The sequence below is a fragment of the Bidens hawaiensis genome, unplaced genomic scaffold (assembly GCF_021521415.1).
Source record: "Bidens hawaiensis isolate Kalapana, Puna unplaced genomic scaffold, B.hawaiensis_p1.1 tig00005152_1, whole genome shotgun sequence".
NCBI lineage: Eukaryota > Viridiplantae > Streptophyta > Magnoliopsida > Asterales > Asteraceae > Bidens > Bidens hawaiensis.
Window position 1 is genome coordinate 939,021 of NW_027491329.1, and position 11,798 is coordinate 950,818.

Sequence of the window (11,798 nt, forward strand, 5' to 3'; positions counted from 1 at the left end):
TGGTTAACTGATTTTGCTAATTATTTGGCTAATGGTGTTGTGTTGAAAGGGATGACTACTCAACAAAAGAAGAAGTTTTTCTGGGATGTTCATAGGTGTGTGGGATGACCCTTTTTTGTTTAATATTGGGGGTGATCGAAGTCTTAGGAGATGTGTTACGAGAGAGGAAGGGTTGGATATCCTCAAGCATGCTCATTAAGGTTTGACGGGAGGTTATCAAGGCGTGCATGCTGAAAGAAGATGAGGGGACTGATGTAGACACTGATTAGGATATGAAATTGTTACAGCTTATGTCTTAAGGTGCGGAAAACAATGAGAATGAACATCACAAGTAACATTAAGCTCATATTCCATTGATAATAACAAAAGATTGCAATATAAGAGAGTTTAGACACTTTCTCTCTCTAGCTTCTCTCTCTAACATATGACATGAATGGTCCAAAAGCTAACTAATCACCCATAAGTAACGTATTTATAGGATTCACTTGAAAGCTCATGGAACGTATAAGTAATATGGCACATATGTTATGCGCTGCATAACATATGCGGTTCCATGGATTAATGCGCTATTTACTATATTGCATTCAACATTTGACATTTAAACTCTATACAGACAAAACTAAGACCCTAGCAATTGACATTAAGCTCTTACAAATTCCCCCTTAGATGTTGCTAGGTCTTGGTATTCAGTCTTCACTCTTTCATATCAATAAGTTTTTCTCTGTACTCCCTCCTCATGTCTTCCCATGAACGCTTTGTCGAGGGCTCTTGGTTGGTGGGAATCGATACACCAACACCTTTGTATTGATATTTCTTTAGAGAAGCTATTCTGGCATTTTCTTTTATCTCACGTTCACGTTCTTTCTCCTTAAACTCTTCCTCCTCACCCATTTTGAACCACTTGCTCTTCCATACTTCACCAGAATGAGTCTTATATTTATGACAAATTCTCACAACTTTCTGATATTGCATAGCAGATGCATGATGCTTTTCAAGAGAAACTTGTATCTTGCATTTGTATAACATCTCTATGTCTTTCTCTGAGCAATTCACCAACCACATTGGGTCATAACATCAATCACGTCCCAAACTCCATCACGATTGTCAGGCCCGTCTTTCGGGTGCAACCTTAGCAAAGGTTTGACAAGAACACACCGACTTAATTACTCAAAGACCGATTGAGTATCCCGGCGGAATCAGGATATTCAATGATTGAGAATGAAAGCTTGTGGAGAATTATCAAACACAAAACAATAAATGATAATCGGTAAAGACTATTTCAATGACAAAGATTCACTATATTAAATGATACGTCAATGATACGGTGAATGGAATGTCATGGGTTTTGTGTGACGGCGGCTTTTGATATTCGTCTGCAAAGATTGTCAGTATGCGTGCCAAAAAACAGTCTCCTAGTCGTACCCTAGGATGTCTATATATAGACCCTAACATTCCATGTATACGTCCTAGACATTACATAATGAAAGATAAATCTAATACAAGTGTTTCAACCTCGAGCAAGGTATATACCTTGCTCGAGCAAGCTTCCTATACAAGGTGTGCTCGGAGAGTGTCCTCGAGCATACTTTACTTAGAATATATTCTCTTTCAGAGAATACATATTCTCTTCGAGTAAGCTTCATTCCTCTTGACTTGTTCAAACTTTGCTCGAATAAGTCCATCGAGCAAGCTCATTCTTCTTGATGTCTTCAGCTTTTCTTATTCAGCAATCTTTATCATTCTCGGATGTAAATCTTGCTTGGTAACTAAACTGTGCTCGAAGTCTTTGCTTTGATTCACGTGACATCCTCTTATTGCATCCATGCTCGTCCCCATGTGCTTGATCATCCTGTGCTCGTAACACTTGGCTGGAACTTGTATAATCAAGCTGTTTGCTCGATTGGCAATCCATGCTCGATAGAATAATACACTTGCTCGTTGAAGTGTAGCTTGCTCGAAACCTTCAACACTTAGAAGAATCAACCATTTAAGATTCAGAACCTTGCTCGAAGTAGTAAAAACCATGCTCGATCGTCTAGGCTTGCTCGTATTCCATACTTAGCCGTTTCTGAGGAGGTTGAGAAGATTCCAATCTTCCTTATTAAGAAATCCAACCCAACAATCTCCCCCTAGATTGGAACAAGCTCAGATGCACCAAAACATACCTGCATAGAGTTACAAATGTATCAGATTTGTAGAGAAATCATTTAAGAACATTTCATTTCATAACATAATCTGTATTTTGCCACATGGGCATTACATTAAACAGTTTTACACATTAAACAAAAAGAATAAAGATAAACAAAAATAAATTAATATTCAGTTAGCTCCATTTCTTTATCTCCTTCCTCTGCTTCTTGCATCAGCTCTTTCCTTGAGTCTATTAACATATGCAGCCCTTTGTTTGAGCATTTCAAGCTCTGCTGAGTCCGATGCATCACTTGGAAATCTTGCTTCAATTAAATCTTGCAAATCTTGTGGATGCATGAACTTTAGTTCTTCATCATGTCTAATCACAGCAATAGGAACTCCAGAAACATTTCTCAGAGTGGTGGAATCATCAATCTGATTATATGTTAAATATGTGATTCTTCCAAATTGTTGTACTACTGAGTTTGGTTCCTGCATCACCTGCCTCATGGCTAAGCACTCTTTCAAAGTCTTCCCTTTGTGTTGAGAGCTGCTTGCTTGAGTTCCTTGTTTCTTTGATTCAGAGAAGGATAATTCTGATATATGAACTTCACTTATTCTCTTTCTCCTCTTCTCTTTTTCAGTTTGGCTCTTAATCTCTCTCTTCTTTTGTTGCAGGAATGGGAATCCCTTCTCTGTTTGATCCTTTAAGAACTTTGAGAGATCATTCCTTGGTTGACCAGATGGTTGACTCCTTGCTTGATTGTCATTAGAGTCAGGTCAGCCATCCTGGTCAATTGTTCTACTATGAAATTTCTCAAATCATCTCTGAAGATGATGAAATGTTCTTCTTCATCTTCTGTGACCACCCTTAAGGTCTTAGATCTTCTGTCAAAGTAGAGATGTGTGGGCAGATTCAAACTTCTTGGTTGCACAGGCCTCACACTCTCTGACCTAGGGTTCCACTTGAGCTTCCTTTCTCAACCTTCTTAACTTTATCCAAACCTTCTTCAACATACCATCTTTTAATCGTGTCTTCATTTTGTAATAACAACTTTGACATCTTGACTCCCTTCTTGTGGAGGGCATTCATCATCTCTGCATGTACTTCTTGCTCTGCCCTCCTCCTATCTTCCTGTATTTTTCTTTGTGTTTCCAGATACATCCTCTGCTCTCTGTTATATATTTCCATTAGTTCAGCAAGAGGCATGTTCTGAAATTGTTCGTCAGTCATTCCTTTCTCCATCACAATTCTTTTCAACATGTCTACCCTCTGAGGATCCTCAAACCACTTCTTCAATTCTTGATTTTTTTTTTCAGCTTCATCCCTTTCCCTCTGTAATCCCATTTTCAACTTTTTCTCTTTTTCATATCTTTCATGACTTTCTTGGTCTTTGTGAGAGACTTTGATCTGTTCAATTCTTCTTTTCAATTCTCCATGAGACAGATCTATCAAGAAGTTGTAGTTGTATCCATATAGTTGAAGAAATTTGATATCTTTGTGTTTTGCTTTCAATGATTCATAATATCCTCCATCTTTGTGGCTCCTTTCAGTTTCCTTCACCTCTACCTCAATTTCATCTTTCTTCATCATTTTTTCATCTTCATCCTCAACATCCAAATCAACTACTTCATCAAGATTGTGAAGAGCCTCAATCATTGGTTCATCATTTTGTGTGGATTGAGCTCTTCTCTTCTCTTCAAGCTTTTCTATCCTTAACATGTACACCATCTTCTTCACAGATTTTTGTCTTTTGTGTTTTGGTGTTTCAATTTCAGATATATCTTTCCTTTTCACATTTGATTTGGATTGAGTGGGAGAACTATGTTGAGCTACTTCACTTTCTGGCCCCTCCATTATAATCTCCTCATCAACTGATTCTGACTTTTCAGTAACAGGATCATCAATCTGTATCTCTTAAGAATTACCAGTGACTTCTTGAATAATCGGCTCAGTTGGTTCAACAGTTCGGGTTCTGTTCCTTCTTTGCTCAGATTTATGAAATCTTTTTGAGCCTTCCTTGCTGCCATAACTATCTCAGGATGATGTCTTTCTGGATTATTTAGGATCATTGTTAGATCCTTCATTATAATCAATTTAACCATTGTGCTTGTAGAGATTTCAATGGCTTCCTCTTCTTTATGAATCACTGGTTCCATTCCCAGTTCATTCTGATTTTCTTCACCCTCTTCCAGTTCAACTATCATTGGCTCTTCATCTGTTTGTTGTTCTTTTCTTGCAGGCTCTTCAGCCACTTCAGGCTCAACCACATGTTGTTCAGCTGATATATTCTCTTGTGTATCATCATTTACATTCTGTTTAAGAGCATCAATTGTTGCCTTGATAGCTTCATCAGCTTCTGTTAATTTCCTGTTCTCTTCATCTTCCTTCTCCTTCATATCAATTAAAGCCTGTATGACTTCCTGAGGAATCTCCTCCTCTTCTTCAATCATTTGTTCTCTCTCAAAGGCTTCCAACTCTTCATTCATCAGTTCGATAGCCGTTTTTACTGATTCAGCCTCAGCCATGTCTTGATCAACTATATTATCTTTAAACAAAATATCGTCAGACTGAGCTGTGTGTTGAGGCAGAGGGCGTAAGTCATCGTCTGTAAGTGTAACCCCATTTCCCTTTTCTTTCCTCCTTTTCTTTTCTTCTTCATTCTCTTCATCCTCCATACTCTCCCCCTCAACTTCTGAATCATCATATAACTTATTTATCATTTGTAGTGCATTCGTTGGTCCGGCTTGCTGTTCATCATTAATATTTTCCCCCTGTTTTGGTGCATCTGAGGTCTTCTCAACCTCAGAGTGCCCCTCAAGAGTTTGAATTTTTAACAATGCTTCCTTCAGAGCAGCTTCCAATTCAGAGTTTTTTGTAGCCAAAATGGCATTTTTCTCTTTGAGCATAATGTTTTCAAACTCCAGCTTTGCATTCTCACAAATGATGTCATATAGATTTGGAATTGAAGGTGGGGTTTCAGCAGTGGATTGTGGAGCAGGGTCAGTGGATGTGGCAGATTTAATAGTGGGTTCATTAAAAGTGGAATGTTGCAGTGGTGAAGTAGGAAGAGGTTCAACAAAAACATCCTCATCCATATGCTCTTCAAGAATATCATTTGTAACCCCCTCATCTTCAGCATGTGGAGGCAAAGTTCTCTCATCACTTCCAATCAAAACACCAAAATTACCATCACCATTATCATTATCATTAGCATCATCATCTTCAATATTATCACCCTCATCATCTTCGTCATCACTGTTACCTGGGGTCCTCGGTACAGGAATGGCACCCAAAGTAGGTACAAGTAACCATGGAAGTACATCCCAGTCCTCATTCTCAACAAATTTACTTTGAGCATCTTTCATGCGTTTGCAAATATTTGAATCTTGTAGCTTCAAAATCTGCCCTGTCCTGTGGATATCAGGTAATTCTCTGTTGAGTATGATTTGTAGAAAATGTGGGTACATTAAGAATCGTTGATTTATTGGCCTTTCAGCATTTGAAATCAACCCTTGAAAGATAAGTTGTGAAACATTGAAGGGTTGCTGGTACAGAATTGCCACTGTAAGTGTCCCCAGCTCTCTGCTCAACAAAGTCCACGTCCCTCTCCGAGGAGATAAGGACTGGATCACGTGGTGTATCAAAAACATGTAAATAAAAGGAAAGCTACCCTTTTGAAATTGGCCCTCCTTGACTCCCCCTTGGTAGCCCATGGTTTCCTGAAATAGCCTCAATAACCTGGGGACTGAATAGGACAGTTGAGCCGCATAATTGTCTTCAAGATTCAGTGCAGCTCGAATTGAGGACTCAGTGATCTCAATATCATTGTTCAAGACGGATGCCTCAATTCTTTCCCTGTTGATATAATTAACATAAGCCGCAGACCCCCAAAAATCTGTTATATGATTCCTGTAAATTGTATGGTTTGTGGATAAAGCTACCCGTAGATTGGAGGTTCTTAAGAAGTTGATAATTGGCTCCAGTTCCCGATTGTTGTTATCAATCTCCAATCTAGCACACATGTTGTGCCGTTTTTCAAATTTGAATGCCATTAGATCTGTTCCAACGTAATATGCGTACCTGCAACACAAGTAAACAGTTAGTCAACTTGTTCAATTTGGAAACCCTAATTTCAAAATCGGTGGGACGAATTTTCGAACAGTGATGTCTTACCAAAGTCGAAACAGAAGTAATGGTTATTAAGAAAGTGAAAATAAATAAGAATACATCAGCGAGCAAGAAGACGGCAGAACGAGCAAGAATAGCGATAGGACGAGCAAGAGAGGTTTCGTTTAGGTTTAATTAGAGAAAAGTGTGAAAAACTTTCTAAGTCCCCTTTTTATACCTAACGAGTTGGTGATACAGTACCTTATTTTGGCGTCTAGCTCACAACAGTTGTCATTTAATTTCAAATTCACATTTACTGCCCTTGCTTGATTATACCGCCAAAATAAAAATGGGCCCCCCTGTACACAATGACATGGTACAATGCTTGCTCGAGTATACTTAGAAATATATCATGTAAATTCCCTATGCTCGAGATATGATACAATGCTTGCTCGAGTATACTTAGAAATATATCATGTAAATTCCCTATGCTCGAGATATGATGCAATGCTTGCTCGAGTATACTTAGAAATATAACATGTAAATTCCCTATGCTCGAGATGCATTCCTGTATGCTCGAAGAACATTGTGCTCGAATACCTTAAATAAAACTAAGTTATTACATTTCCCATACTCGAGCACAGTAATCTGGTACCCTAATGTGCTCGAAACACTAAATAATCACCTAGCACATACCTTGCTCGAGACACTTAGAGGCGTTTCCTATCATTCATTTGTCGTGCTCGCAGACCCAAATACAGTCACACAATCATGCTCGAAGACACTTAGTAAAATAACTAAGTATATCTTCATGCTCGTAGATCAAAGATAACAAAAACACATTAACAACAAGCTCGAATTATAATCTAATTCCTAGATCATACTCGAAAATACCTAGAACACTTTTGCCTAGAAATTTAGACAAAGTTCACACTCAAACATTGCAATAATTAAGATTACAAGTTAATGAAATCATTCATTTTGCTCAAGCTTGGGTTTGAGGTGAACAAGAGATCAAAATCCAGTTTAAAAGTTTATGTCGTTTCATTGGAAAGATCTCAACATGGGATCAGATTGTCCAATAACTTTTACACCACTTCATTTTCAGCCTTATTATGATTTAAGTCAGGCTGACAGTATGTGTAAATTCTTAGCATGATTCTCATGACGTTTGTGATTTATTTAAGGTTCAATTAGTTGCTTGAGTTAGAATGGTCACATTTTAGACTTTAGTTGTTCCTTTTCTCTTCTCAAAGCTTATTTAGCTTTCTCCTAATCACCCCAAATTGACTTCGACCCCCTGATGCGTTGGTCAAAAATTTTAATTTTTCGAGCAGTTTATTGAATAATAAGATAGTTAGTTATCAGACCATAAGATTGAACGTTGGACTTACAAGCCATCCGGACTTACATGTCTTTCATTCAGAGTGTTTAGGACTTATTTGGATGCCCCACTCTTGTAGTTCGTTTAGTGCCCCTTTTGGTCATGATATATTTGTTTAGCATAAATTAGTTTGAAGCATATTTTATTTTGATTTTCATAATTTTTTTTTGCTTCATTTCCTTTTAATATTTATATATAGATATTTAGTTGCTGCTCATAATTTAATAAACTGTTTTTGGAAGACCAAAGCATCAACAGGCTCGTGTATGATTGGATAATTGCCTTTCTGCCTATCATTCGGAGAGATGTGTAAGAAAACATACCTTAGTTGTCAAATGAATCACCACATCAAACATAGCATGATTATCGTATTTGTATCACATAAATCACTGCACTTGATGTGTGTCTAATAACCCTATAAATATGACCCTCACAACTAAGCTTTAATATTAAAACGAAAATCTTAAAACCACACACAACCGGCAAGTGTACCGATCGCAAGTAGTATAGACTTAGGAAGTCCGAGTATCGAACACGTGGACACGTTAGAACGCTAAAGATCACTAACCCTAGACAAGACTTACCTTAAAATAATATTATATTGATTTTTGATTTCTTTTAACTTAACTGAACTACTTAACTGACTGACAAAACTTACCAAAATAGAAAACTTAACGGAAAACTAACTGAACTGACTTTGGATGGAGAAAAACGTCTACCTAGGTCTGAATCAAATTGTAGGCCTAACAAGCTAATGGATTGAATGACTTCAAGACACCGGTCCCTAAAGATGACACGACTAAGGATCGCTCGGGCTCACTGGATCACCTCTCGGTCTCACTCAACAAGCCTAAACTACTCAAAATCGTCTAAAACGACCAAACCGGGAAATAATTGCTAACGTGTTCTAATGAAGGATCACCTCTCGGTCTCACCAACACCCAACCCTAATGGTAATGAATACTACACAACCAAGGATAGAGGAACAATTCAACTTAAACCAAAATAGATCAACTAGTCGCTCAAATACCTAAACCTGACAAGAAACGAACTCGCTCTCGCGCAATCCCTATTCTAGCATGCAAAGGCAATGAGACGACCCTACTTCCTATCACCTCTCGGTATCAAGAAAGATGTTTAACCGCTGTACTTTAATCACAAATTCACGCAACAAAACCCTACGGTGGTACCTACCGCAAACAAACCCTAAACACAAAGTCTAGAATCAAACAATGCACCGATCAATCAATACAAAACTAATCAATCAACACACGGGGTTTATGCAATGAATCACTAAAATTTCCAGCCACTAAACACAACCTATTTCATGTCTAAACAAACTTTACAATAGCAATTCAAGTCCATTAATCAAAAAACCCATTAAACTCATCAAAACTCAACAATTTTCATCTTCCCTAGGTAGAACTAACAAGTTTAGCCGAACATAGTTTTTGGACAGCAGCTAATGATCAAATAAAACATCATAAAACTCCTACTAATCATCTCAAATATCATTCAACAATCAACAATACTCATAAACAATTCAATCTATCAATCAATTGCAAAAACTAGTAAACAATTGAACAAGATAATAAAAGTAATGAACAATGTGAAAAAATGAAGGATATATGATGAATTCCCGGCCGTTCCTTGCTGTGTAAACTGATGTCGAACCTTCCCGAGGCTAGATTCTTGTGTATTCTTTCTTCCCTAGCCGTCACACGATCAAACCCTAGCCGAACAACACTTTTTTTTCTTTTCTTTTCTTCCTGCTGCTGTTGGTTGCTGTTGCTGCTGCTGTTGGCTGCTGTTGTTGATGGTGTTGTTGTTGCTAAATCCGATCAGCAGCTCCCTTGGCTGATTCGGGTTTTATTTTTTTATATAATATAATATAATATGGTCTTGGGCCTCCATGATGCATACGGGTCGGGCCTTGAACTTTGTCTTGAACTTGTATGCGTAAAAGGCTCGTAAAAAGCTCGAAAAGTCCCGGTTTCTTCCTTTCTTTTACCCAAAACCTACAAGATTAATAAATGTATGTAAAACCTATATAAAACGAGTAAAAACACATAAAATATAATATATTACGTTGATAAAAGGTGCGGAAAATACGTGTGTTTTACAACACATCAGCACTCATGGGAAAAAGCTACACAAATTGTCAGTTTACCGAACTGAAATCTTTTAAGTCTATAATCCATGAGTTAGGTGATCAGACAATATGCTATCATTTCCCACATTAGTTGGATTCAATCTCCACCTGAATAACAATATTCATTTCTGAATATGAACTTGGATAATATTATCATCTCTCTTGTTTGATCACCAAAACAGTGTTGCTTAACATAAAACATGTTACATTTTCAAAATCATTTATTTGATAGGTCATTTTTAAGGTTAGATTCTGAAAATAGTATAGTCTTGTAGTCACATTTGACAAGCAAACACTTCTCAAGTGTCACACACATAATACTCACATCACACATTTCAATCAGCAAAGCACACAATACAGTGGAGCATGCTTAGAAATCCATCGAGCATACTCGGAAGTCTGTAGCAACCATAAGATGTATCATTACAGAGTTTGTGCTCGATAGAGTTGTACATTGTGCTCGAGCAAGAAACTTGTGCTAGGAATACTTAGAAAGTTTTCCACAGTACATGTCCATGCTCGAACATCAAAACATATCATTTGTGCTCGAAATATGGTTTGTTTGTGCTCGAAGAACAACAGACACACCATAAGTACAGAACCATGCTCGGAATACTTAGAAAAGTTTTCCAAAGCAAGTCTGTGCTCGAGCAACTGAGCGACTGACATCTGTGCTCGAATGAGTTAGAATTGTCTTTGAGAAGCCTATGCTTGTGCTCGAAGAGTAATAAGCACAACATCAAGCACAGATTCATGCTCGAAGTACTTAGAATCATAAAAATTTAATGCAAGCACAGATCAAAGTACTAACAGCTGTAAATATCAGATTTAACAGAAATTCGACATACACACATTCACAAACATGATTATGACACCCGGAACAGTCACACACATGATGAAGGCAAACAGAAAATTCAGATTAGCACAACTATCAATCATGCAAACATTCACAATGAGAAACATGGATCATCAGTAAGCACCTCACTTAAGCACACATCCTAAATCATACTTCATTAGCATTAATCATTCCTAGACATTTTAACAGTTAATGAAATCTGGTCTTATCTAAAGGTTTGGTGAACAAATCAGCCAAATTATCAGATGTATCTACCCTCTTCATTTCTATAAGCCCTTTTTCCTGACAATCCCTAATGAAATGATGTCTAATTTCAATGTACTTAGTTTTAGAATGTTGAACTGGATTCTTAACAATGAACATAGCAGCCGTATTATCAATTAAAATAGGTGTGAGTAAGAAATTCAGACCATAATCCAGCAGTTGGTTTTGAATCCACAGAACCTGTGCACAGCAGGCAGATGCAGCAATGTGCTCCGCTTCAGCAGTAGAGATTGACACTGTGGTTTGCTTCTTGCATTGCCATGACACCAATCTGTTTCCAAGAAACTGACATCCTCCTGAGGTTGATTTTCGACTCATGTTGCATCCATCATAATCACTGTCAGTGTAAGCCATCAAATTAAAGGAAGATTTCTTTGGATACCAAATTCCCAGGTCTGGTTTTCCTCTCAAGTATCTGAATATTCTTTTCACTGCTAGCATATGTGACACCTTTGGATTAGCTTGAAACCTTGCACAAACACACACAGCAAACATAATATCTGGCCTAGATGATACATCAATGATCCTATCTTGTCCCTATATTCATGCTGATCAACTGGCTCCCCCTTTTCATCAGGTACCATTTTCTCATGTGTGTCCATTGGTGTTGGCACTGTCTTGAAGTCTTGACACTTGAACTTGGTGAGAATCTCTTGAACATATTTTGATTGATTAATGAAAATTCCATTTGGCTTCTGTTGCACTTGCAATCCAAGGAAGAAATTCATTTCTCCCATTGAACTCATTTGGTATTTTGACTTCATCACTTGCTCAAATTCTTTGCACATTTGTTCATTTGTTGACCCAAAAATTTGTTGACCCAAAAATGATATCATCCACATATACTTGCAGCAGCAGCAGATCCTTTCCTCTCCATTTGTAAAACGAAGTCTTGTCTATG